The sequence below is a fragment of the Uranotaenia lowii genome, unplaced genomic scaffold (genome assembly GCF_029784155.1).
Source record: "Uranotaenia lowii strain MFRU-FL unplaced genomic scaffold, ASM2978415v1 HiC_scaffold_182, whole genome shotgun sequence".
Taxonomy (NCBI): domain Eukaryota; kingdom Metazoa; phylum Arthropoda; class Insecta; order Diptera; family Culicidae; genus Uranotaenia; species Uranotaenia lowii.
Genome location: NW_026597877.1, coordinates 1 through 26,661, shown reverse-complemented (window position 1 = coordinate 26,661; position 26,661 = coordinate 1). Strand labels below are relative to the sequence as shown.

General features: G+C 34.2%; 1 long non-coding RNA gene across 1 annotated transcript; it reads left to right on the top strand.

The window, feature by feature from the left end:
• The first annotated feature begins 4,872 nt into the window (after positions 1-4,872).
• Positions 4,873-12,327, top strand: LOC129759529 (uncharacterized). The gene is made up of 3 exons (XR_008740188.1): positions 4,873-5,006; positions 5,299-5,412; positions 11,677-12,327. It is a non-coding gene; the product is annotated as an uncharacterized LOC129759529 (long non-coding RNA).
• The last annotated feature ends 14,334 nt before the right edge of the window (positions 12,328-26,661 follow it).

Here is a 26,661-nt window from a genome sequence, read left to right as displayed (position 1 = left end):
TAAGCGTAATTCTTGAATTATTTTGTGTTTTATTTAGTGTCACGAAGAAAAATAAATACAAATCTTGTCATGAAACAAAATTTTTTGCCATTTATGTAAGATTTTGTGTATGTTTATAATATTTGAGTAATATTTGTTTAATTTTGTGTAATTTTTGTGTTATTTTGAAGTGATTTTGGTGTTTATTTTGTGTAATTTTTTTGTAATTTTTGTGAAAAATTTGTGTTATATTGCACATAGTTTATACACAAATAACATAAATAAGTTCAGTTTTTGAGTAATTTTTTTGTAAACTATGTGTTATTTTTTGTGTACATTTTGTGTAATTTTTGTAAATTTTTTGTGTGTTTTTTGTGTGATTAATGTTGAATTTTTGTTTAATTTTTGTGTAATTTTTGTGTAATTTAAGTGTTATTTTTGTGTAATTTTTGTGCCATTTTTGGGCTATTTTTGTCATTTTTGTGTAATTTTTTGAGTATTTTTGGTTATTTTTGTGTAATTTTTGAATAACATTTGTGTAATTTTTATGTAATTTTTGTGTAATTTATGTGTTATTTTTGTGTAATTTTTGTGAAATTTTTGTGTAATTTTTGTGTAATTTTTGTGAAATTTTTGTGTAATTTTTACGTACTTTTTATGTAATTTTTGTCATTTTTGTCATTTTTGTCATTTTTGTCATTTTTCTCATTTTTTTCATTTTTGTCATTTTTGTCATTTTTGTCATTTTTGTCATTTTTGTCATTTTTGTCATTTTTGTCATTTTTGTCATTTTTGTCATTTTTGTCATTTTTGTCATTTTTGTCATTTTTCTCATTTTTTTCATTTTTGTCATTTTTGTCATTTTTGTCATTTTTGTCATTTTTGTCATTTTTGTCATTTTTGTCATTTTTGTCATTTTTGTCATTTTTGTCATTTTTGTCATTTTTGTCATTTTTGTCATTTTTGTCATTTTTGTCATTTTTGTCATTTTTGTCATTTTTGTCATTTTTGTCATTTTTGTCATTTTTGTCATTTTTGTCATTTTTGTCATTTTTGTCATTTTTGTCATTTTTGTCATTTTTGTCATTTTTGTCATTTTTGTCATTTTTGTCATTTTTGTCATTTTTGTCATTTTTGTCATTTTTGTCATTTTTGTCATTTTTGTCATTTTTGTCATTTTTGTCATTTTTGTCATTTTTGTCATTTTTGTCATTTTTGTCATTTTTGTCATTTTTGTCATTTTTGTCATTTTTGTCATTTTTGTCATTTTTGTCATTTTTGTCATTTTTGTCATTTTTGTCATTTTTGTCATTTTTGTCATTTTTGTCATTTTTGTCATTTTTGTCATTTTTCTCATTTTTTTCATTTTTGTCATTTTTGTCATTTTTGTCATTTTTGTCATTTTTGTCATTTTTGTCATTTTTGTCATTTTTGTCATTTTTGTCATTTTTGTCATTTTTGTCATTTTTGTCATTTTTGTCATTTTTGTCATTTTTGTCATTTTTGTCATTTTTGTCATTTTTGTCATTTTTGTCATTTTTGTCATTTTTGTCATTTTTGTCATTTTTGTCATTTTTTACATTTTTGTCATTTTTGTCATTTTTGTCATTTTTGTCATTTTTGTCATTTTTGTCATTTTTGTCATTTTTGTCATTTTTGTCATTTTTGTCATTTTTGTCATTTTTGTCATTTTTGTCATTTTTGTCATTTTTGTCATTTTTGTCATTTTTGTCATTTTTGTCATTTTTGTCATTTTTGTCATTTTTGTCATTTTTGTCATTTTTGTCATTTTTGTCATTTTTGTCATTTTTGTCATTTTTGTCATTTTTGTCATTTTTGTCATTTTTGTCATTTTTGTCATTTTTGTCATTTTTGTCATTTTTGTCATTTTTGTCATTTTTGTCATTTTTGTCATTTTTGTCATTTTTGTCATTTTTGTCATTTTTGTCATTTTTGTCATTTTTGTCATTTTTGTCATTTTTGTCATTTTTGTCATTTTTGTCATTTTTGTCATTTTTGTCATTTTTGTCATTTTTGTCATTTTTGTCATTTTTGTCATTTTTGTCATTTTTGTCATTTTTGTCATTTTTGTCATTTTTGTCATTTTTGTCATTTTTGTCATTTTTGTCATTTTTGTCATTTTTGTCATTTTTGTCATTTTTGTCATTTTTGTCATTTTTGTCATTTTTGTCATTTTTGTCATTTTTGTCATTTTTGTCATTTTTGTCATTTTTGTCATTTTTGTCATTTTTGTCATTTTTGTCATTTTTGTCATTTTTGTCATTTTTGTCATTTTTGTCATTTTTGTCATTTTTGTCATTTTTGTCATTTTTGTCATTTTTGTCATTTTTGTCATTTTTGTCATTTTTGTCATTTTTGTCATTTTTGTCATTTTTGTCATTTTTGTCATTTTTGTCATTTTTGTCATTTTTGTCATTTTTGTCATTTTTGTCATTTTTGTCATTTTTGTCATTTTTGTCATTTTTGTCATTTTTGTCATTTTTGTCATTTTTGTCATTTTTGCAATTTTTGTCACTTTTGTCGTTTTTGTCATTTTTGTCATTTTTGTCATTTTTGACATTTTTTTAATGTTTGTCATTTTTTTTTTCAATATTGATTAATATTGATTAAAATTCAGAACTGAGAACTTAAGTTTGGAATGCTGATTTCAGAGCTTAGAAGTTGTATAAAAGAATAGGAAATTTAGAATTAGTTCATAATTTTCTAAGTTTTAGGATCTTAACTTTTTTTATTAAATTGGTTCATACGATTAATTCGTGAACGGGTTTGTCATAGACAGTTCCTATTTTTATTTCAAGCAACCAATTGGCAGGGCCAAATGACAAACCCGAAAAATGCTTCAAGTAAAGGAAAATGTTTTTCCAATAATCCATCCGATTAGAGAGCTGAACTTCCAATCGGCTCCCCGGGAGCCGAGCCAGAGCAAACAAAATTCGATTCGGTCCTGGCAGGGCATAATCAGGTTCTTATTTCAATCCTCCTGGTCTGGTTTGGCTGGTCTCATGTGTTGTGTGTGATGCCGTATGAATTTTGTGTGGATGCCTGTGGGTGATTTTGCTGCTGCATGTGTGACAAAGCAGTATCCAAAATCATCACCGAATCGAACCCCAGCAATGGAAGGCAGCAACATTCTAGTCAAGGCACCAAGAGGGATATTTTTCTGGGGATTTTGTGCAAATAACAACCAAATTTCAGTCTAGACGGCGTGATAACGTTTGTTCTGAAAACATTTCGGTTTAGTTCATCGAACAGTTGTCCTTTCCCAGGGTTTCGATAAGCATTGTGAGAATGTTACCTACTTGTTTTCCCAGAATGAAATCAAATTTCAGGGTGGAAAAAGTTTCAATCTTTTTTTTCAAGGGGGGCTCTTCTGAGCTTAACGCTTTGAAATCACTATCAAATTGAAAAAAAATATTTGAAAAGAAAACTATACAACACATTTTAATTTTCAGTGGTGTTTTTCTTGCATTATTAAGTTAACGTATAAATGAGGATTTTGATGCGTTCCATTTGATTCTAAAAAACGAATTAAATTTAAATAAATGCATTTAAAAATTTCACTTGCACAAACCACATTAAAATCTAGTCATAAACCAAGTTCTTTATTGCAAATCACAACGACGTAATTTCAATCAAGATTCACTTTTCACACATGCTATTCTCATATTATATGATGATCTTCACCATATGTAGATCGTTTACTGTCATTTCACTGGAATCGGACTGAATCACACTCGTTAACGGGAAATAGATAGATCAGCAACTGATCGGAATCACGTAGCCGGAGATATCTAACAATGTTTCTCGAGCACTGCGCGGATTAACCTATGCATAGCATAGCATTAACATAGCATTAGCATAGCATTAGCATAGCATTAGCATAGCATTAGCATAGCATTAACATAGCATAGCATTAACATAGCATAGCATTAGCATTAGCATAGCATTAGCATAGCATTAGCATAGCATTAGCATAGCATTAGCATAGCATTAGCATAGCATTAGCATAGCATTAGCATAGCATTAGCATAGCATTAGCATAGCATTAGCATAGCATTAGCATAGCATTAGCATAGCATTAGCATAGCATTAGCATAGCATTAGCATAGCATTAGCATAGCATTAGCATAGCATTAGCATAGCATTAGCATAGCATTAGCATAGCATTAGCATAGCATTAGCATAGCATTAGCATAGCATTAGCATAGCATTAGCATAGCATTAGCATAGCATTAGCATAGCATTAGCATAGCATTAGCATAGCATTAGCATAGCATTAGCATAGCATTAGCATAGCATTAGCATAGCATTAGCATAGCATTAGCATAGCATTAGCATAGCATTAGCATAGCATTAGCATAGCATTAGCATAGCATTAGCATAGCATTAGCATAGCATTAGCATAGCATTAGCATAGCATTAGTATTTCAACACGCCGCAATGATCATAATTCTCATAATATTTTATAAAAAGTTGTCGGCTTGACGATTGTTCACTTTTGACACGTAGAAGATACTTTTGCCTGAAATTAGGCTGCTTCAAAAATACTTTAAAACGCTTTGAATATTACTGACTCATAACTGTTCTCATAATTTCGTAATCTCAGAATCTGGCAACTCTGAACAGAATTGCACTTCAGTTCAACCCATTCACATTTCACCCGTTTCTGACAGAGGCTTGTTTGCTTAAAACGGTGCACACCTGTGGGTTTTTTTTCGCTTGCTAACTTTCTTGAACCAAGAGTTGCCTACCACAACAACAGAGCACGAGAGACTGTGATTGAGAGGGAGAATAACAACAAACCTGGAAAAACAACTCAATCTCAGCTGACTTAGCTCGGCGCACGGGGAAGTAAGTTTAGTTGGATTTTGCATTTCACCTGCGCCGGATACTCGCCTGTAAAGTTGATGCGCGTGGCGCGTCGCGCAAGCCCAAAAACTCAAAACGCTCCAGAATCGTATAAGCGCGTGTTTGCTGCATTCTACCAGAATCAGAGTACATGTTGGGTACGGAAAAAAGCCGTTCTAACGCTCAAATCGTCATCAACCTGTTTGGCCGGCATCAGCGGGCTTTTATGTGTTTCGATTAATTTTGCGGTCGTCTGCTTACTAGCGGGGGTGCGGCTTTCCGACTGACTCACCTGATGCGTAACTGCGAAATTGTCACGCGCACAGCCTGAACCGGTTCGGCTTTTTTTAAACTTTTCTTTAAGTTTTGGATCCCGTATCATCGGCAACAACAACAGGTCACAAATTAATTATTATCTCTGTTTTGTTTTGCTTCTTTCCGCGTGTAAAGTGGGGGAGTGCAAAAAACGACAAGGCTCCGGGTAATTAGATCACCTCTTAGAGAGTCTTTGGGCAGCCACGTGTGAAGTGAAGTGCAACGCAAGGAAGCAAGCAAGCAAGCAAGGTGCTGGTGATTCAATTAATTAAAGTGCCAATTTCGTTTTCGCGTTTGACGCTAATCAATGGAAATATGATATCGTGATCAAGCACTTAAGTGGGGAGCTTCTCTTTCGGAGGACCCTCGGCATAATAAGATTCAAACAAGCAGAATACACAATAGGTTTAACGTCAAATGTGTGTGCTAATGGAGATGCTCCTTATTGCTTCTGCTGTCTGTAATCCGGTTCGATGGAAGATGCTGCGTTTATAAACTGGAATAGGGGAATAGCTCAGCAGAAGTGATTAAAACAACAACACATCAACACATAAGAGCGGCATTTAAGACCATCATACAACAGGGAAGAAAAATGATGCAATAAGCGGAAACGAAGAAGAAGAAGAAGCTCACTTCTTCCAGAAGAACTGGGTGTGAATTCGAGCAAATGAAGGAGCAGCTAGCAGGCAGCAGCAATTATGAGTTTCCTGAATCGAGATAATAATTAAGAGAACAGCATACAAAGTGTTCTGCGGTTGTTGTTGTTACTGCTGGCTGCAAGCGGAAGATGTTGAATAGTGGGAATTTAGATTGTGTTCGACAATTTAAAATCTCTCAATTGTTTGTGGATGTTGGAATGATGTTTTTCACTATTGGAATTAAGTTAATTTTGATCGGATGGTATTTGGAATGTTGTATATGATTAAAATATGGAAAAATTACGATTAAAACAACTTTTCATATCATGGAAACTACCTTTTGTTATACGCTACACATTAAACTTTCAGTAAGACAAGAAATGTTTCCGATTTTTTAGGATTCCATTTTTTTTTAAGACGAACACTCACACATAGAATCTTAGTGAAACTTCATGTTTCTTCAAAGAGATCTAAATTCTACTTAAGACTAAAGCGTACAAATTTCAAGAATGTATTGGCTAGCATCCTACAAATGCTAAAACAAACCCTCGAAATGAGTAATATGTATGCCGTGACTGGGACTCGATCTCATGACCTCTGGCTTAGAAGAATGAAACGCTATCCTCTAGGCCACGGTCGGCGAATAATAATTCTAATATTGATTGATGCTTTTGTCCGAAATTGTTCGGATATGCAACATGTAATATGTAATTATGAAGCAATTCCTAAGTAACTTAATTTTAAGAATTTTGTTTTCGACAGGATGAACTCACCGCCATCCACCACCACCATCTTTATTCGCATTTGACTTACAATTGACTTAAAAATTGATAAAGCAACATTTGAGAAGCAATAAGAAATGTGGCAGAGTAATTGAGAAAATATATTTTCCTAACAAAAACTTGAATAAATGAAAAATAATTGAAAAGATTAAATTATTAAAAATTAAAATTTTGGTTCAAGAAATAAAAAACCTGATACAGATCTTTTATTTAGAATAAATGGGCTGAAATCAATAACATGCTTTTCAAGATAATTTGAAAATTATTGGTGAGCCCAAAACACTTTACTGGTATTAATCACAAAACTTGTTTAGCTCTATGAAGCAAAATCATCAATCATGTAAAATCCGCTTTTTAGCAAGATTCCAAAATTTTCAAAATATTTTTCAAAATAATGTTTTTTTAATTTTTTTAAATAAAAATGGATGTCAGTTTTCTCTAAAAACAGCAATCTCAAAATCTGAATACCTTAGAAAAGGTCAAACAAATGGGAAATCATCACACCATTGTTTGTGTTACATGTAGCGAACATGCAGTGACCATTTTTTTGAAATATCAGCAATATTGTGAAGTGAAAATTCACGCATGACACAGGTTGCCAGATTTTTTTTCAGCGCGTTTTCGAGCCGGACAAATCAGGGCGATTCTATATAAAAACCTGCCAAATCCAGGCATTTAATTTAAAATTTACAACCAAAAATCCAAGCCATTTTTGGAAAAATTTTGTCCTAACCCAGAATTTTCTCAACAAAAGTCAAGAAAAAAAATCTATCATCAAATTTTTTCAACAGATTTCAAATCGTATTTTTGTCTTCCAAAAAACCTTTTCATGGTAATTTTTATAAAACTTCCTTCAAAAATTTTTAATTTGGAGGCATAAATAAAAAAATAACAACACAATTAGTTTTATTTTTTGTTTGATTTGCCAAAAATTAAATAGATCCGGTAAAATCCGGGCCGGACTGTTCTCAAATTTTGAATCAAATATCCGAGCAATCGCAATGTTGATGAATGCCCCTTGGGCCATCTTGATTTGTAGTTCTAGGCAAAACCATTTTAGAAACCGAATGTTCTCATAATTATAGATAGTGAACAGATAGATAGTTTGATTCAAAATATTTTTTGTTTTTTTTTACAAAGAATGATTTTTTTTGCCTGCATTTATGAAAATTATTACCCTTTGGCATCATTTTTTCTCGAATGTTTTAGTTCTTTTATTTATTTATTTAGATTATCGTTATTTGTCAACACGTGTTTGGAAAACTTAAAAAAAAAGCCTTGTATGACCCCTTTTATCCATATTTTAAATCGTTTTTCGAATTTAAAACGCCCAATTTTTAGAAACAAATGATTTTCTATAAAAATCTTTAAGCTTTTTTGAACTTCTTTACAATTTTGTAAATTGTAAAAAGTGAACCATCCATTAAAAACTACGAAATATGTTATTTTCGTAGTTTTGTTGGATATAAAGTACAAACTTTGTTCTCTCAACTCAAAAATTCATTGTGTATATAAGTAATTAACTTGAAGAAAATACCTTAATAATCAAGCTTGCCAGAATGCCCGGTTTTGAGTGAATTCGCCGGCATATTTGATACAAAATTTAGAAAAAAAATCTGGTCTGTCCCAGTTGCCCAGATTTTTTTTCGATAAAAACCCCGGATTTATCCACTTTATTTGCAAAACCAAATATAAAAATCAAATTAAGTTATATTAATTTTTGATAAGATGATGAAATAAGATTTTAAACCTGCTAATGTTTTTTTAAACATAATTTTGAGTTTTTTTTATTTATGATTTTTATTGAATAATTCTGAGTTTTGTACCAAATTAGCCCAGAATTTGGTTTGATAAATTATGAAATGAATTGCCCGGATTTTTTTAAAATGTAGGCAGTTACTTTTATTGCTATTTCTTGTTGATTTTTATTGTTCATTTTAAAATATTTACTGAATCTTACACATTTTTGTCAAACACCTTTTTAACCAGGTTTTTTTTAATTGATAATTTTTTTTTTAACATTCGATATTGTTTTTCGACTGGATGATTTTTTATTTTTGGGGATTGAAACGGCTTCGTCAGTCCTTTTTTGGAATAAAAACAAGTTATTTTTGTTACTGGACAATAATAAAAATAATTTGTTTTAATTCCCACAAATGACTGACGAAGCCGTTTCAATCCCCAAAAATTATTTTGCTCAATAATTTAAGAATTGAAGTTCGAGGAATGGTTTCTAGTAAAACTCACTTAATTAGTTGGCAAATTTTCAAATTGCCACCCCGTTGGATTTTTTAGGGAAGAATTTTCTAAACAATGCGGTAGATTTTCAAAGATGCGGATTTTGTTGTTTCTTAAAAGAGGTTTTAACTCTCTTCCCAATTTTTTCAACTGGATCTTTTAAGAAAATGTTACCTTTTCAACATTGTTAATGAAAAATCATCAAACTTCTTAAATTCACTTTTTATTCTTATTCACTCTAAATTATACTCAATCGTTTCGTATACAAGTTCATAGCTTATTTCTTGATTGTTTCAAATTATATTTATATTTTTCCCTTACTCCTTTCTCTTGTCATGTTTCAACACTGTATATATGAGATGAAGAATAAATAGGTGGTGGTGAAATGGTGAAATAAATTAAATTTAAAAAATTAAATAAAGTAAAAGTTGAACTCGGCAACACTGAAGAAAAATGGAACAAAATAAATTTCTAAAGCAACGTTTTATCTTTTGAAGTCGATTTAATCTTTTATTGATTTAATCTTTAAATTGAGATTCGTAACAATCGTAAAATCACGACAATGGCGTAGTTGGAAAAAGTACAAAGTACTAGCCAATTGTCTAGGCCAGTGGTCGGCAACTTTTTGAGTCAGAAGAGCCGAAAAATTTAAATTTTTCAAAATTCCGATGTTCGAAAGAGCCACATTTGTTAGCCTCATATATCTCTGAAGCTTCTAATTTTTATTATTCCCATCTTCGATGAAAAATCCCAAAATAACACAAGGTTTTCATACTCTGTCTAAAGGAGCTCTAGTTTTTGAAAACCCAGGCTTGATTCAAAAGAGAACTTTATAAATTCATTTAAATTTTGTCTGCAATACTATAAAATTTTAGTCTGTTTTTCGAAATGAAGCTTCAAAATCAAGTGCATGCTCAAAAATCACAATTCACATAAGTTTTCTTTCTGTTTTTTGTCCTCATTCAATTTAAAATGATAATATAATGAATTTTTTGAACTCATTGAAACAATTTTTTCCTCTAATATTGAACCCTTTAATGCATAGTGTTGTTTTAAAACACTGATAACTTGGAGAACCGTGGATATCTTCAAGTGATGTATTCACAAAAAATATTCTAGAAATTGAAAGGAATTGTCTCACAGTATTTTTAATACGATACTTTAATGTATGTGTGAGATACTGAACATTCTTCTGGTTTACAAATTTAAACTTATTTTTTTATCTCAATCAAATACCTTCCTGCACCAAATTAGCAAGGTTGAAAGAAATTTTCATGCATGCATCAAAGGGTTAAAAGCACATATCATAACTTTTTGTGGTCATCCACATGGTTGCTAAAAACATTAGAACCTTCAATATAAGGGACTCAGAAAGGTTTTGGGAAATTTATGAGATGATGAGTTCGAATCCAAAATATCAAGTACATGAAACACATTTAAATAAAAAAGTTATGGATGAATTCCTGTAATAATATTCACAATACAATACTGTGATGTGATTTGTCTCCAAAACACCTTAAAGTGTCTCAAGAGTCCTAAAAGAACTGCAAAAGAGTCTCAGAAGAATTTTGAAACAGCCTTACAACAGTCAGAAAAATCTGGAAACAATCTTTAATGAAATTTAGAAGAGTCTCGCAATTTTCCTTTAGAGTCTCAAAAGAGCTCCAGAGAGCCTCAAAATTCCCTCAGAGAGTCTCAATAAGTCCTAAAAAAGTTTTGGATCAAATTAAGAACAGTCTCAGATCTATCTCACGAGTCCTAAAAAAAGCCCTCAATGAGTTTGAAATAAAGGTTCAAAAGAATCTCAAGAGCCCTGAAAAAGCGTCTGATGGCTTTTGCATTTCTGATATCTGATTGAATTTTTTTCTATTATCTTAATGTTTGTTTTCAAACTTAAATCTGATAGTCATACTTATTATTTCAATTTAATATTAAAAAATTGCTTCTCGCCAAAGTTAGTGATGTTTATTTCGATTTGGTATTCATACTTAATGTTTTCTGACAAAAAAAAAACAATTTGTCTGGGTTTTCACATGGTAAGATTTATTTGTTGGTTAAGAAGGTCTATAAATTTGACTGAAAAATTCAATTTGAAATTGACATTAACAACATCTCACCCAATATGTCGTCCAGGCTGCTGCTATGATATTTTGTTTATAATTTGACCACCGGTGAAAAGGTGGATTGACTCAAGGAGCGCAGATTTTTAAGGCTGCTGCAACGATTGTTTGTTTATGTTCAGGATATAGTAAAGAAAGACAGAGAAGCAGAAAAATATTGGAAAGACTGTTGTTGAGAATGATTTTTGGAATGTTCCGGCCATGAAAGCACAGATTGGAATTGCCTTTGCTAAGAATTTCTTCGGATTGTTCCGGCTCTCATTATTCGCCCATCAGATTATAGATTCTAATTTGAACACGTTGGATAAAGATTGATTCATATTTGAGATATTTAAGCTCTATGAATATATATAACATTCAATTTTCATGTCAAACTTTAAAAGTTTTCTCAAAAAAAATATTTTCACAATTTTTAATTCAATTTTATAAAAAAAAATCGAAGAAAAACTCTTACAAGGCTGTTTTTTTTATCATACATTGAACACATATACAGATAGCTTAAACAAGAGGTTCTTTTTAACCGACAGCTATGTTAAACTTTGACATTGAATTGGTATGATCTTGTCAAGATTCAACCTTTCTCTTTAAATTAATACTCGAAGCCTTTGAGGTTTCTTAGACGAAGATATTTTTTTATTTTTGAATAAATTGTGGTTAATAGTGGTTAATGGATGTTGTTTAATTTTCAAAACATACACCAATCAATGTGAATATCAAATACTTTTATTTTCACAGATTTTGACCAATAAGTCCCTAAATACCACCCAAAGTAATTCAACACATTCCAACGGAAACTTCTGACACTCTGAAGTCTACCAAACTAAAAGAACAGCAGCCCAACTCCTAACTATAGCGTAGCCCTATCCTAAAGTACATGTGTCTACGTGCGTCTTTCTATGTGCAGTGCATATCACTGGGTGGTGATCCTGAATCTATCCAAGAAGAAGGGCCAGAAAAAGAAGTGAAGAAGGCAAAAGAGCTTGAATAATAAGTAGTTTGTGCAAGAAGTTTTCAATTTAATTAGTGTTCATCAGCAGCAGTAGCAGCCTCACCAAGTCTGTGTGGTCGATCTCAATAGAAGACGACGACGTTCTAAAAATTCCAACACCCTCACAGAGAGGGGTGTTTCCGCTGAAAAGGGCAATCAGAAAACGAGGAAAATTGAGGAGGGGCAAGTGAGCCTAGCATATTTTCCGGTGTTAATGCAATCAGGCTACCGAAATAATAATAGTTGGTATATCGGGGAGTGAGAGTGCAGCGCAAAAAAAACGTGAAGCGAAACCCGAGAGCATTGGAGCAACCAAAAATTCCTCGACAGTTTGAAGGGCTTTGCGATTGCGGGGAATTTCGGTGGCAGAAGCAAGCAGTTTGCAGCGGTTCCTCCCATAAAAGGTAAGTTGACGCCAATGAAGTGAACGCAACTATTCTGCCCATGCCGTTCCTTTTTACTCTACGGGTTTACTCGAAGCGAGCTCTATTTTAGTCTTTAAGCAGGAACTATCCAGCCAGCAGCAGTTTGAGGGGGTGTGCTGCGGCGCATTTTGATCAGGTTATTTGCATTCCATTTACCTTTTGTGGCTGCACTTATTCGTTAACTATTCCTACGATAGAAGTTGCGGCTAGATTCTATGCTTGTTTTCCGTTCGGATTCAGTCGTAGTATTATTGTTTCAGAGATGCATATTATTGTGCAAACGAGAGTAAGGTGTATTTTCGGATCTAGCTTGTTTAATACACAAAAATTTACCTTGAATATACCTTACAGAAAAATATTTCGTTCTAAAGTAGAAAATCAATTTTTTTAAAACTAATGGTGAGTAAAAACAAAAAAGTTTATTTTTTGGTGATATGAACCTGTGGTTAAGAAAACTAATAACAATGGGAACAAGTTTAATTTATTAAACTAAACTTAGATCTTGCATGAGCATGACCTTTGTTTTGGAAAAAGCCCTTGAATCAAGCTAAAGGTGGCTACTAAAAATTTACAGATGATAGTGTTATCTCATTTAGCATACTTTCCTGATGAAGCTCTTCAAAACACAGGGTTCACCTGATTCCGAGATAACCAAGACAATAAACATTTTACTCTCTCAAACATGACAAAGTTATCTTATCGCCGTTATACGCATCAGTCACTTTGTAATAAGTATCCAACTATCTGAAAAAGACTTTCGAAGTCATCTTGTTAAAAAAAAACGGCCCACCGCTGACAAAGGTGAGGAACGAAATAAGTAAATCTTCTGCCCAGATTAACAACATAAGTACGGCAATCTAGTTATTCTTCCATTTTTCATTCCTTCGCCGGAACGGTATTTGGTTCAGTTAAGTGTACGATTAAATCGCGCAACAAGGAAATGGGAGGATGAGGTCTTACCTCCATAGATCGTAGACGATCAATTTACGTAAGAATCTCTTCTTTTCATCCGAACTGGATTTGCGGGATCGCTTCAGCTATATTGCGACCGTGGTTAAAGGAATCCATATAATTATTATCTCGTAAGAGTTCAGGGACCGATCAGAATGGTTTATTGGGAGGCTTGAAATGTACATACATAAATACCTATAAGAATTTCTTACAGATGCTTACTTCTGAAAAGATGTTTTTTTTCGCTACTTAGTAATCAACTTATTTTTAGTGTTTCCGAATTATAAGTGGTTTTTGAAAAATTTAAGTTAAATCGTGTTCAAAGTCAAAGATGTGCTGAGTTAAAAAAAAAAACCTACCAACAAAAGATCAAATATTAAAAAAGAATTTTACTAATTTATCCGAGTTTGAACTCGTGAGCTTGTGATTTCGAGTTTCAAATTAAAGAACGTTATTCTGAACATTAGAAGAACTAATGACTAATTTATCATAGGATCTGACTGTTTGACTGATTTCACTTAGGCTTTTCCAATCGCTAGATGACTGAATTTTGAATTATTAAACTTGAATATAATCAGACATTATTCAAGGCTCTAAAATAGTTTGGTTATATCGAGTAGAAATTGGAACAAAATTTTCAACTATTAAGTAGATTTTAGAATATATTTTGAATAATTTGATTTGCTAAATTCATTTAATATTGAGATTACAAATTAAATGAATATAAAAAAGTAAAATTATATACATAAAAATAAGAGAGTTTTTTGAGCCAGGGATGGTTCAAATAACTGTTCAAAGACCATTCGACTACATTGAAAGACGGCTCCCATATAAAATCAACAAAGAATACGATACCACAAGAACAATTTATTGGTAATGTATATGAAAATTGATTTTTATGTATGATTTGACGAAAAAGATTATTTACCATACAGAATGACCCTTTGTACAGTTGAAACAGGAGGTTCAATACAAAATTAATATATAAAACGATATGACTCATACAATTTTCATGTGACACTCCTAAAATGTGAAGCACGTGCATGTTCTAACATGACAAGTTAATCAATTTCTTTGTGACTTTTCGCTCTTTTAAAACGGGGGCATCCATACAAAAGCAAAAGAAAATTTGATTCATCTCGATCAGGTTTCAAGTGATTTCCACAGCAACTTCATAGGCATTGATTTACAAACAAGTTGTGCCAAAAATGTGGATTAGTTGTACCAAATTAAGAAAACTTAGTCCAAAACCTCGAAATCTCACCTAGAGTGTCCTACCCGAGATTTTCCGACCGGGAATTCCCGGGAATACAAATAATTCGGAAATTCCCAAGTCCCGGGAAACGCTAAAACATCCTGGGTATTCCCTAAGCCAGGGGTGAGCAACCTTTTGAATCAACGGGCCAATTTAAATTTGAAATCTTATCGGCGGGCCGCACTCAAAATAATTTTTTTGTGATAATTATCAGAAATTTACATCATTTTTCATAACTACACATTTTTGGCGTTAATCTGAAAAAAAAATAAAACAAATTCACGTGTTCAAAAACAGTAATTCAACACGGCTTTTCAAATACCCGATATTGAATAGGTACCTCAATAAATCTTTCTCTTTTTTTAATTCTATCAAGTTTTTAATAGTACTTCTTGGCGAATATTCGTTCTTACAACATTCTTGTTTAAACCGATGATACTATTCGTTATCACTTCCATTTAAAAAAATTGTGTAGCTTACCACAGTGATAACTAACAGTGTGATAAATATATTTTTAAGAAATCACAGTCTTCTTAGCGTTGGATGTTGAATCGCTATTTGACTTTCTGTGATTTTTTCACCATGAAAACTTGTCCTCAAAGCCTAGATTTTTTTCCTACAAACGTTAAAAAACTCGTTTCTTTACATTGAAGTTCTGCATTGGATCATTGCATTCAGATGTTCAGCAAGGTGGCGGAAATCACAAAAAAAATGTTCAATTTAATGTATTGTAACTATATTCTTGATTTTAGAATCTTTATTCACATTTTTATTACTTTTTATCTTGTTTAGATATCATTGCGATAGGATTTCTTTAGCTATATTTTGAATCTGGTAATGTGGATTGTGAATTATAAGTGATATAACTTAACTTATCGATTTTTGTGATAAATTTTCTATCAATTTTCTGAAAAAAGCATGACAGATAATCGTCAAAGATATTTTGGGTGGGATAACAGAATTTCAGATATCAATTGTTTTTATAAAAAACTAATAATTTTTGTGGGTTGATTCATGCTGATAAATAATCTAAAATCGTTCATCCAGGCTTTATTATTCAAATTTCGTAATTTTCTTCAATATTCAGAAATAAAAAATATATCACAAGTTTTTGGTTTATTTTTTTTCCAGTATTTGAATGCTAACAGAACAAACCTTTTAACCGTGAGCATATTTTTTATCATTCTATACTTTATATTCTTGCTTGAAATGAAAATAGGTAATGACTTCACTAAACCGGCTTAGAAATTCCTTCGACCATGTGTAGGTTCCGATTTTTGCTGTTCTTTCGACTCACTTTAATGTATTTTGCTCTCAAAGTGGTAAGAGTTTAATAATAAAGAAAAAAGTATGCTGAATAAAAAACACTCCAATATTACGTTATGCCAATAAACAATATTGCATTTAAGCCTTGAACAGAACATAATAAACGCTTAAAATGCCAGAAAGATGTTAACAATTTGAATTTTTCCTTACTATTCAGTGTAGAAAAAGGTCAAAAAAAATTTGAAAAATGCTTCGCGGGCCGCACACAAGGGTCTCGCGGGCCACATGCGGCCCGCGGGCCGCGGTTTGCTCACCCCTGCCCTAAGCCATTAAAGCAAACTAAAATTTTACATGATCTTAATTGGAAAAATTGATCAGATTCTGCAAGGAAAATTATAGTTCTACCTGGATATATAGCTTAGAATTTAAAATTAAATAATTGGAAAATATCGTAAGATGACTGAGATTTAGTCGATCCAAATTTTCATGTTTTTGAGGGGGTGATCCCAAACTTTTGGACGGCAGTGTAGATAAGGTTTCGTATGCAGTAGAGTGTTGAAGTTAGACTGGTGTTTGTTCCTTACTAAATGTTTCCATTCGACACAACTTATAAGATGTTTGAGATATGTTCGTGAAATAAAAATCACAAACGAGTTTTGACAAAGTGAGATGATACAGATACAAATGTTTGTATTTTATTTAATGATCCTCACCGTTTTTAAAGGTAAAAGTTTCCTAACAAAATCAATAGAACATGTAATATCAGAACCAATACAGGTTGAACAACCTGTACCAAAATTGTACCAAAATTGCATCATGTCTGGGAATCTGAGGACACAACCTTCAAATGATAGATAAGGGTGGGAAGAACAAAAGTTTTTATGGGGCCAACTAAAAAAATCATGTTTTGAGGTTCCCGCAAACGCGATCTTTTGAAAAGTCCACTTTTCAAAGATTTGATTAAAAAAAATGTGGGTCCTAAGATTTTTACTAAAAATGTATATTTTATTTTTTTTTTCAATTTTGTTTGGATAGAAAACTAGATGAATTCAAAATCAGTAAGCTATTTTCTGAAGAAAAAAATTTTTTTGCTCAATAATATTTTATTCAACTGACCAAAATGCATACCAAGCGTGAAATTTTTTGAATGTCGAAGCCATCAAAAGATCCTAATAACATGTTATATGACAATTTGCGGCCAAAACACAATAACTTTTTTGTTCAACGGCTAATCATATTACAGTCTTCAAGTAAAATGTTAGTATTGATAAAAAATTCAATAAAATTGACAAAAATAAACAATCAATTGGTTAAGAAAAAAATATTATATAAACACAGTTTTTATGCTTGTTCAGAACACAAGACCTCAGAATCCCTTTCACACTCGAGATTCTGTGCAAACCCTTCCCGTTGTCAGATTTACCTTAAATTTTTCGTAGGCCTTCTGTCAATTTTCTGCAATCATCAGAGTCTTTTTTTGCAAGTGTTTTGATTTTCAAGTCAATTTTAGTCGAATTTCAAAAATTAAATTAAAACATATTCTTCATCTTGATTTTCAATAAGGATTGAATCGTAAACAGCTCTTCACACGATGATACTTTGTTCAGCAAAGTATATGTGCACAAAAATCCGCATCTTTTGATGGCATCGACATGCAAAAAAAAGTCCTGCAAATCATACATTTTGGTCAGTTGAATAGAAAACTTTTGGACAAAAAAAAGCTTTTTAGAAAATAGCTTATTGATTTTAAATTTTGATACAAATGTGGTTCCTTTTTGACGTCCAGAAAAAAAAACATAAAATGTACTTTTTTTGCAAAAATTTTAGAACCCTGAATTTTAATAAAATTAAATCTTTGCAAAGTTGACATTTTTCAAAGATTGCATTTGCAGAACCTCAAAACATGATTTTTAAGTTGGCCCCATATAAAAGTATGTTCTTTATATTTAATTTGGAGATTAAGCCCCCAAATTCCTAGACATCATGCAATTTTCGACTGGTTGTAATATAACTCAGTTGGCAAGTCAGTTGCTTCCTGAGCCGATGTTCGTGAGTTCGAGCTTAAGACGAAACATCAAATAAAGTTGTACCGGATAAGTTTTACAATAATTGTCCGCAAACTGCAAGAAAGATAAAAAGTCGCGAATGACATAAATATGTAAAAGGACTAAAATCGAAACAAATAAATCAATTTTGGAACATGAAAGAGTTTTCACATATCGAGATAAGTGATTATATTGGTAGAACCATCTAACCTCAAATAGGGGTTGCCGCCCACCGTGGTCTGTAGGAAAACACCCAAAAGTTTCGCTGTGATCCTAAATGTTTTTGTGTTTTCGTTTGAGAGTACGAACAGTAGAAAGCAGTTTTCCCAGACCATGTTCAGGGATTCCAATTATTTTCAATATCATATTGCTCTCGAACAGACAGTTCAGTTAAGTCGTCACAACTTCAAATCGGTGAGAAATACAACATGCAAAATTAAAATATTTTTGGCTTCTCCGTCATATGATATGAAATTTTTTTCAACTTGGCCATAAAATTCTAAAAATTTGCAATACAGTACCTTTCAAGTCAAGGTTTTCAAAGTTTAATAGAAATAGTAATAGAAATATTAGAAATTAATAAATGTGTTAAACAAATGTCCTATCAGAGTTTACAAATGTCAATTCTATTAGTGTTAGTTTTCAAAATTTGTAAATTGAACTGGAAACTCGACAATCTCATCAAAAGCTATCGAAAATTTCCAAAAATTTCCTCAAACTCGTTGGAGAGCTATTAAAACAAAGAAATTTTATTAAAAAGCTCAATGATAAAGAGATTCGCATAATACTCTCACTTCCTTTTTATCGATCTAAAATTTACTAAAACAACAGTGTTGTTGATCTTATACCGAAGTGAATAGCAAATGATCAATAGCAAACTAGTCTGAAGTGCTAGAAATTCAACATGTTTAGTTCTTTCCATACTTTTTTTTAAATTATTCTACTGTAGACTGTAGTTTTTTATTATTATTCAATAGAACATTAAATGTAGCCGAAGATAAACGAATTTTAGTGCAAGTACTTTTACTCTCAACTAAATTTTATAATTTAAACACTTTTGAAAAATTGTTCGGCTGAAATTTGATTGAATTTAATCTACGTAAAAAAATCTTAAAGGAAGAAACGAGTAATATAATAAAAAAAATATTTTTTTCTGAAGTGCGTATCTATATGCATCTGAGCATACAAATATTGCGGCATTATTTAAAAAAAAAAACAAGTCTGAAAAAAGCGTTGAAAACCAATCAAAGAATTTAGGACTGTTGATATTCATGTATCTCTAAATTTCATTTAACTAGAATTAGTTTTCTATGATTTTCACAAATGAATATAAATTCATATTACATTTGGAGAACAACATTTGAGAATTGTGTTTAAAAAATTGCAAATCACTTATCTTTTCAGGTGGTAAATTTTTTTTATGCGTTAAAGTAAAAATTGCTATTCCGTTCCACTGGAATAACTTAACAGATGAAAATTTATGACTATGTATAACAAATCTTCAAAAAATCAAAATTTATAGTGACTCACCGACCAAATACCTTGATTTTGGCTGAAAATGACCAAGAAAAGACTATATTTCCCATATTCGAAAATATTTAAGTTACTGTTTTTTTTCTTTTAAACTTCGTGAAAAATGTAATATTCAATGCTCCTGTAGTTTACAATAAGTATTTCAGAATTATTACTTAAAATTTCTGAGAACTAGCTTAGGTATACTGTAAAACATAAAGTTATTTGCCAGCTGTGTAAAAATTTGAAATTGATATTTCAATATTAATAAACATTTTTCGTTTTTAAACAAATTTTTTTTAGCCCCAATCATCCACACGACGGTACTTTTGTTTTAAAAAATGTTACAAATTTGAAAATATTCAAATTTGAAAAGAAATTCAGAAAAATTATTCAAATTCAACCAGTGAACAACAATGTAAGCTCTGTAACGTGGGATACACAAGTTCAAGCATCCAGATAAGAAAGGTTGCATTGCAAAAACAATAACCATGGGAAAAACATCGGAAAAAAACCTCGCAACAAGATCTCTGTTCAAAACACCTTGTTAATCGAAGATTGTCCTCAATCCGGCAAGAAGGTATCGAAGAAGTTCAAACGGGACTTGAACGAGCATGGCGTGGAAAATTCATCGACCCAATGCAACAGAACAAGCTGAGACTGAGCTAACCTTCTATTTAAACATGTTCACAAAGGCTCGACTTGCCTGGGACGAATAATTGAAGCTTGCCCTCGCGTACACTTTCATCCATTCACAACGAGACGATCCCGTTTCTTGGATTCTTCACTGCTTGGAAGGCATCGGTCATCGTCATTCATCCCGCGACTACTGGCCTCCAGCATCCAGCTTCGACTAATAGAACCCAATTCATTTTTCCTTTCCCATCAGATGGGGAATCATCATCATCATCATATCCAGCTGAGATCGAAAAGTATCCACCTTTCTTCGATGAAGCGTTGTAGTAAGAGGAAGATGAAAGGAAAATAACTTCACTCGGGGATGGGGAGGAGAGATCAAACTGTTTGTAATTGGACTTCAAATGACTCCGTGTATATCGAACAATTTGCACCACAATTTGGACCTTTCGTGTCCAGATGTTGCAAGTTCCGCGCCGACCAATCGATTTGCCGATGGACGCCTTAACAAAAATATATCCGAACGGGAGGACCGGGAACATTGAGAAAAAAAAACACCATTGAAAAGGTACAGCAATCAGGCCAAAGACCATCACATCTTCGACCTCTCATCTCGAGAAAATTGAAGACACTTTCGGTTCGGGGAGGGACGGCTAATTGTTTTGGGCTATTTCGCACCCTCGCAGCAACTGGCCACAAAAACAGCCCTGACCTCAACCCAATGTACCGGTGTAGACTCTCCGAATGTGGAGCAACTACCTACTATAATCCACGAGACTGAGAGGTGGTACAAAAAAAGGAACCAGTAGTTGGCCCAGATTCCAATGTTCTCCCTTCAGAAAACAGCTCGAGATGAATGGACCGTATTAAAGTAGATACCAGCAACATACATTGCAGACATTCACATAGCATAGGTGAGCCACGAACGGTCTGGATGCTGGCTGCGAATCTCGAAAAAGGCATTTAAAATCACTAGTCATCTCCGGGTGGTAACATTTTCGAGCACAACCAGACATGCTCTTTTGAACCATCTCAGACTGGTTTTTTTTTCGGGGATGCTGCTGCTGGAGCTTCCAACCTCGATCGTCGTGACTGCGGTTTGGTGTATTCTTCTGTCTTCCCGTCTTTTGCTTCATAAGACCAAGATTCCTGGTCGAGGGCAAGAAGTGAGAAGAAGGGGGTGGGCCAAATATGGAACGTGCTTCCCCCTTCCCACCCTCGAAAGGTAATGTACCGGTTGACAGTTGACTTTTCACGTTGGATGCACAAAACTTGAGACGGCTTGTTGCAAGAGAAGGTAGTCGGAAAGATGCACTACGTGCTGCAGCGTAGAAATAGTTGAACTCATCATTGTCGCCCATCAAATCTGGATTATGCATATGCTTTTGATTATGCTAGCTTGGAGCGATTTTTGGCATATGGCTTTAAACTTGCAAAGTCTTCCGTATTTTTTGAACAAATTTAAGCAAACTTTTTCAATGCAAAAAAAGCCATCGTAAACATCAGACAAATAGTTTAAACTGATTCAAATCTAGGATTCAATTGTTCTAAAGTTCAACAAGCACAAAAAAAAACAGCCAGTGTCAAAATGCAACGACACCCACCGAAGTTAAGGTCAGTCGGACTTTATTTTGGCAATAAAAATTGAATGGAAGATAACCGTCAAAACCATTGGCAGGATTGCAAACAGGCAAACGAGCGAGTGCAAGATTGTATCTACAGGCAACAGCACGTTCGAGTGCGCACTGGACATGGTAAAAGTAATTCACAATATAAAGTGGACTTTTTTTTTTCGTTCGATCCATGTTACACCCAGAAGTTGAATAGCATTTGAAAAATGCTACCTGGTACTTTAAGCTTTTAATCATAGTATGATAAGCAACATGAACACTGAACAGGAACACATACGAAAAGATTGTACAATGCCAGAAGTCTTAAACGAGTCCTTTTAAAACTTTTAAGTTTTTTGAGATTTTTTGAATTATTAGAGTCTTATGAGATTTTTGAGAGTTTTTTTAATTTTGTTTGAGTATTTTGAGACTTTTGAGTCTTTCGAGTCTTTTGAGTCTTTTGAGTCTTTTGAGTCTTTTGAGTCTTTTGAGTCTTTTGAGTCTTTTGAGTCTTTTGAGTCTTTTGAGTCTTTTGAGTCTTTTGAGTCTTTTGAGTCTTTTGAGTCTTTTGAGTCTTTTGAGTCTTTTGAGTCTTTTGAGTCTTTTGAGTCTTTCAAGTCTTTTGAGTCTTTTGAGTCTTTTGAGTCTTTCGAGTCTTTTGAGTCTTTTGAGTCTTTTGAGTCTTTTGAGTCTTTTGAGTCTTTTGAGTCTTTTGTGTCTTTTGAGTCTTTTGAGTCTTTTGAGTCTTTTGAGTCTTTTGAGTCTTTTGAGTCTTTTGAGTCTTTTGAGTCTTTTGAGTCTTTTGAGTCTTTTGAGTCTTTTGAGTCTTTTGAGTCTTTTGAGTCTTTTGAGTCTTTTGAGTCTTTTGAGTCTTTTGAGTCTTTTGAGTCTTTTGAGTCTTTTGAGTCTTTTGAGTCTTTTGAATCTTTCGAGTCTTTCGAGTCTTTTGAGTCTTTTGAGTCTTTTGAGTCTATTGAGTCTTTTGAGTCTTTTGAGTCTTTTGAGTCTTTTGAGTCTATTGAGTCTTTTGAGTCTTTTCAGTCTTTTCAATCTTTTGAGTCTTTTGAGTCTTTTGAGTCTTCTGTAGACCTTCCTTGACCTTGAAGACCTTTCTTGACCTTGAAGACTTTCCTCGGTCTTGAAGACTTTCCTCGGTCTTGAAGACCTTTCTCGGTCTTGAAGACCTTCCTCGGTCTTGAAGACCTTCCTCGGTCTTGATGACCTTCCTCGGTATTTAAGACCTTTCTCGACCTTGAAGACCTTTCTCGACCTAGAAGACCTTTCTCGGCCTTGATGACCTTTCTCGGCCTGGAAGACTTTTCTCGGCCTGGAAGACCTTTTTCGGCCTGGAAGACCTTTCTCGGCCATAAAGACCTTTCTCGGTCTTGAAGATCTTTCTCGGCCTTGAAGACCTTTCTCGGTCTTGAAGACCTTCCTCGGTCTTGAGGATATTCCTCGGTCTTGAAGACCTTTCTCGCCCCTCAGACCTTTCTCGGTCTTGAAGATCTTTCTCGGCCTTGAAGACCTCCCTCGGCTTTGAAGACCTCCCTCGGCCTTGAAGACCTTCCTCGGTCTTGAAGACCCTCCTCGGTCTTGAAGACCTTTCTCGGTCTTGAAGATCTTTCTCGGTCTTGAAGACCCTCCTCGGTTTTGAAGACCTTCCTCGGTCTTGAAGACCTTCCTCGGTCTTGAAGACCTTTCTCGGTCTTGAAGACCTTCCTCGGTCTTGAAGACCTTCTTCGGTCTTGAAGACCTTTCTCGGTCTTGAAGACCTTCCTCGGTCTTGAGGACCTTCCTCGGTCTTGAAGACCTTCCTCGGTTTTGAAGACCTTCCTCGTACTTGAAGACCTTCCTCGGTCTTGAAGACCTTCCTCGGTATTTAAGACCTTTCTCGGCCTTGAAGACCTTTCTCGGCCTGGAAGACTTTTCTCGGCCTGGAAGACCTTTTTCGGCCTGGAAGACCTTTCTCGGCCATTAAGACCTTTCTCGGTCTTGAAGATTTTTCTCGGCCTTGAAGACCTTCCTCGGTCTTGAAGACCTTCCTCGGTCTTGAAGACCTTCCTCGATCTTGAAGACCTTCCTCGGTCTTGAAGACCTTCCTCGGTCTTGAAGACCTTCCTCGGTCTTGAGGATATTCCTTGGTCTTGAATACCTTTCTCGGCCCTTAAGACCTTTCTCGGTCTTGAAGATCTTTCTCGGCCTTGAAGACCTCCCTCGGCCTTGAAGACCTTCCTCGGTCTTGAGGACATTCCTCGGTCTTGAAGACCTTCCTCGGTCCTTAGGATCTTCCTCGGTCTTGAAGACCTTCCTTGGTCTTGAGGACCTTCCTCGGTCTTGAAGACCTTCCTTGGTCTTGTAGACCTTTTTCGGTCTTGAAGACCTTTCTCGATCTTGAAGACCTTCCTAGGTCTTGAAGATCTTTCTTGACCTGACCTTCCATGGTTTTGAAGACCTTCATCGGTCTTGAAGACCTTCTTCGGCCTTGCACACCTTCCTCGGTATTTGAAGACCTTCCTCGGTATTTGAAGACCTTCCTCGGTCTTGAAGACCTTTCTCGGGTCTTTAAGACATTCCTTGGTCTTGAAGACCTTCCCCGGCCTTGAAGACCTTCCTCGGTCTTGAAGACCTTCCCCGGTCTTAAAGACCTTCCCCGGTCTTAAAGGCCTTCCTCGGTCTTGAAGACCCTCCTCGGTCTTGAGGACCTTCCTCGGTCTTGAGGACATTCCTCGGTCTTGGAGACCCTCCTCGGTCTTAAAGACTTTTCTCGGTTTTGAGGACCTTCCTCGGTCTTGAAGACCTCCCTCGGTCTTAAAGACCTTCCTCGGTCTTGAAGACCTTCTTCGGTCTTTTTGTAAAAATCCTGAAGACCTCGATCCTAAGGTTTTCCTCAACCTTAAATGCTTTCTTCAGGTCCAAACTCTCCACTGCACATAAAAAACGATACTAAATCATGACATCCATTTTATGAGTGTACCAACACTCTCATGTCACGTCCGAATTCGATGGCCCTTGTGCGATATGTTCACCACTCTCGGTGTACCGTTATTAATAATTGATTGCGTTATGCTTCCTGTGCCGGGCGATGGCACCAACGAGGGAAAAAAAATCACTCTCTCTTCAAAACCATTGAAAGCGCGTAATTTTTACTGCAACAATAATGGCCCTCCATCAGCCGCGCGCGATCGAATCACCGAAACGCCTTTCAAGCGCGCTAGAGAGATAGATGAAAATGTAATACTAGGCACTACCCAAAAAATAAATAATAACTCAAAATCCTGTTTCGAACAGCAGGGTGCTTGTTGCCATTCATCATGAATGACAACAAGGATGTGGCAACAATAGATGAATGAATGGGTGCGAGCTACCAATAGGGTCTCTTATCGCGACCGGGCGCCTCAAACAAACGCCGATTGTCCGACACAAAGATTATGGAACAAAATCACCTCGGCTGTTAACGATATTATCTGCAATATGACAGTTTGGAACAATACCTGGGGCCCTTTGGGTCCAGATGCTAGTGTGATGGAGCTAACAAAAAAAACCAAAACATAATGACCGATAGAGTTTATTGGCGGAATCGAACTGACAAACGGAAAGGCCAAACAGAAATGATGGCATTGAACCAAGAGACCGAATATGGTTGATATGGTTGGTGTGATGACGCCTCGATGCCAGCACGCGACAAACAAAACCGCATTTGGTGAGGCAGATGACATAAGCCTATCAACCGGCTAACGGAAACAACAAATACGATTTGTTTGTTTTTCTTATAAGTGGCGATAAAATTGAATATTCAAATTTGATCAGCCGAGTGTGGGTTTATCGACACATTCTTGGTGGGAACATATGTAGATATTTAAAAAAAATGTAAATAGAAGAACTTTGTCTTCACAGTTTTTATAATAATCTAAGAATATGAATCACCAAAAGTTATTTCATTATTTTTAATATTATTTTCATTTTCTATGAAGCAATAAATTTTTTTCCAGAGACAAAAAGAATACGTCAGGAATCGGGTGTATTATTCATTAAAGCAATACCATCGAGAGTAAGTTTGTTTTCGAAAGCTTCCGAAATGTAAACAACCTAGATGACCTTCATCAATCACCCGCAAATCAAAAGTGGGCGTTCAAGGTGGGCCACCAAAATCTCAGAAGATGTTGAAGTCCGACAAATGCCACCTTGCCCACAAAACAGAAAACAAGTGGGCTGCCAAATGGACATCATCTCTAGGCCAACCTATTGATGGCGAGTTGTTTTGCCACCATTCAATATGGAATCGGTTTATATCCATATGCGGCATGAATTTCCCCTTGATTTGCTGCAATCGGAAGTGGAATAATAAATTCAATTTGCATCCTTCATCTGCAACTTTGTGTCAGTTTTATGGAACCAAATCAGAGAGAAAAGTTAAAAAATCATCATCAGAGCAGAGCATTTCCCAAAAAGTTTCACCACATGTACACATCCCGACAGCCACACCGAAAATGTTGCATTCTAAAAGTTACCATACATTGTGTGCCGCCAATTTCATCCCCCCTTTCCCCTTCAGCGTTTGAAAATGCTCCCGGTGACATTTGTTACATTGCTAAAACACAACATGGCCAACAGCAGCAGCAGCAGGAGAATAAATACAAACTAACCGCTTCAAATGACAAAAACGCAGCACATTTATCCTCCACCTCGGAATGAGGGATGGTACAGAGGGAAGGAAAAAAAACTTTCCACAACAACTCTCTACTGTTGCTCGTACGTTCGTTCATTCGTTCGTTTGCTGCGTGCCGGAAATGTGAATGATGACGACTGAAGTTGCACAATTTTGCATTTCCCGTGGACCCCCTAAGGGTGTGATATAGATTGGCCACATCTCCCTCTCCTAGCAAACCCTTTTCCAACTATCCAGCATCCTTTTCTCCTAACTCACCCGTTCACTGATGATGCACTCGATTGCTGCAGCATACCTTCCGGTGTTAGATTGCCGAAAGAAAATTTATGTTTGATAAGTATCAATATCAACATTGAAATGATTTTC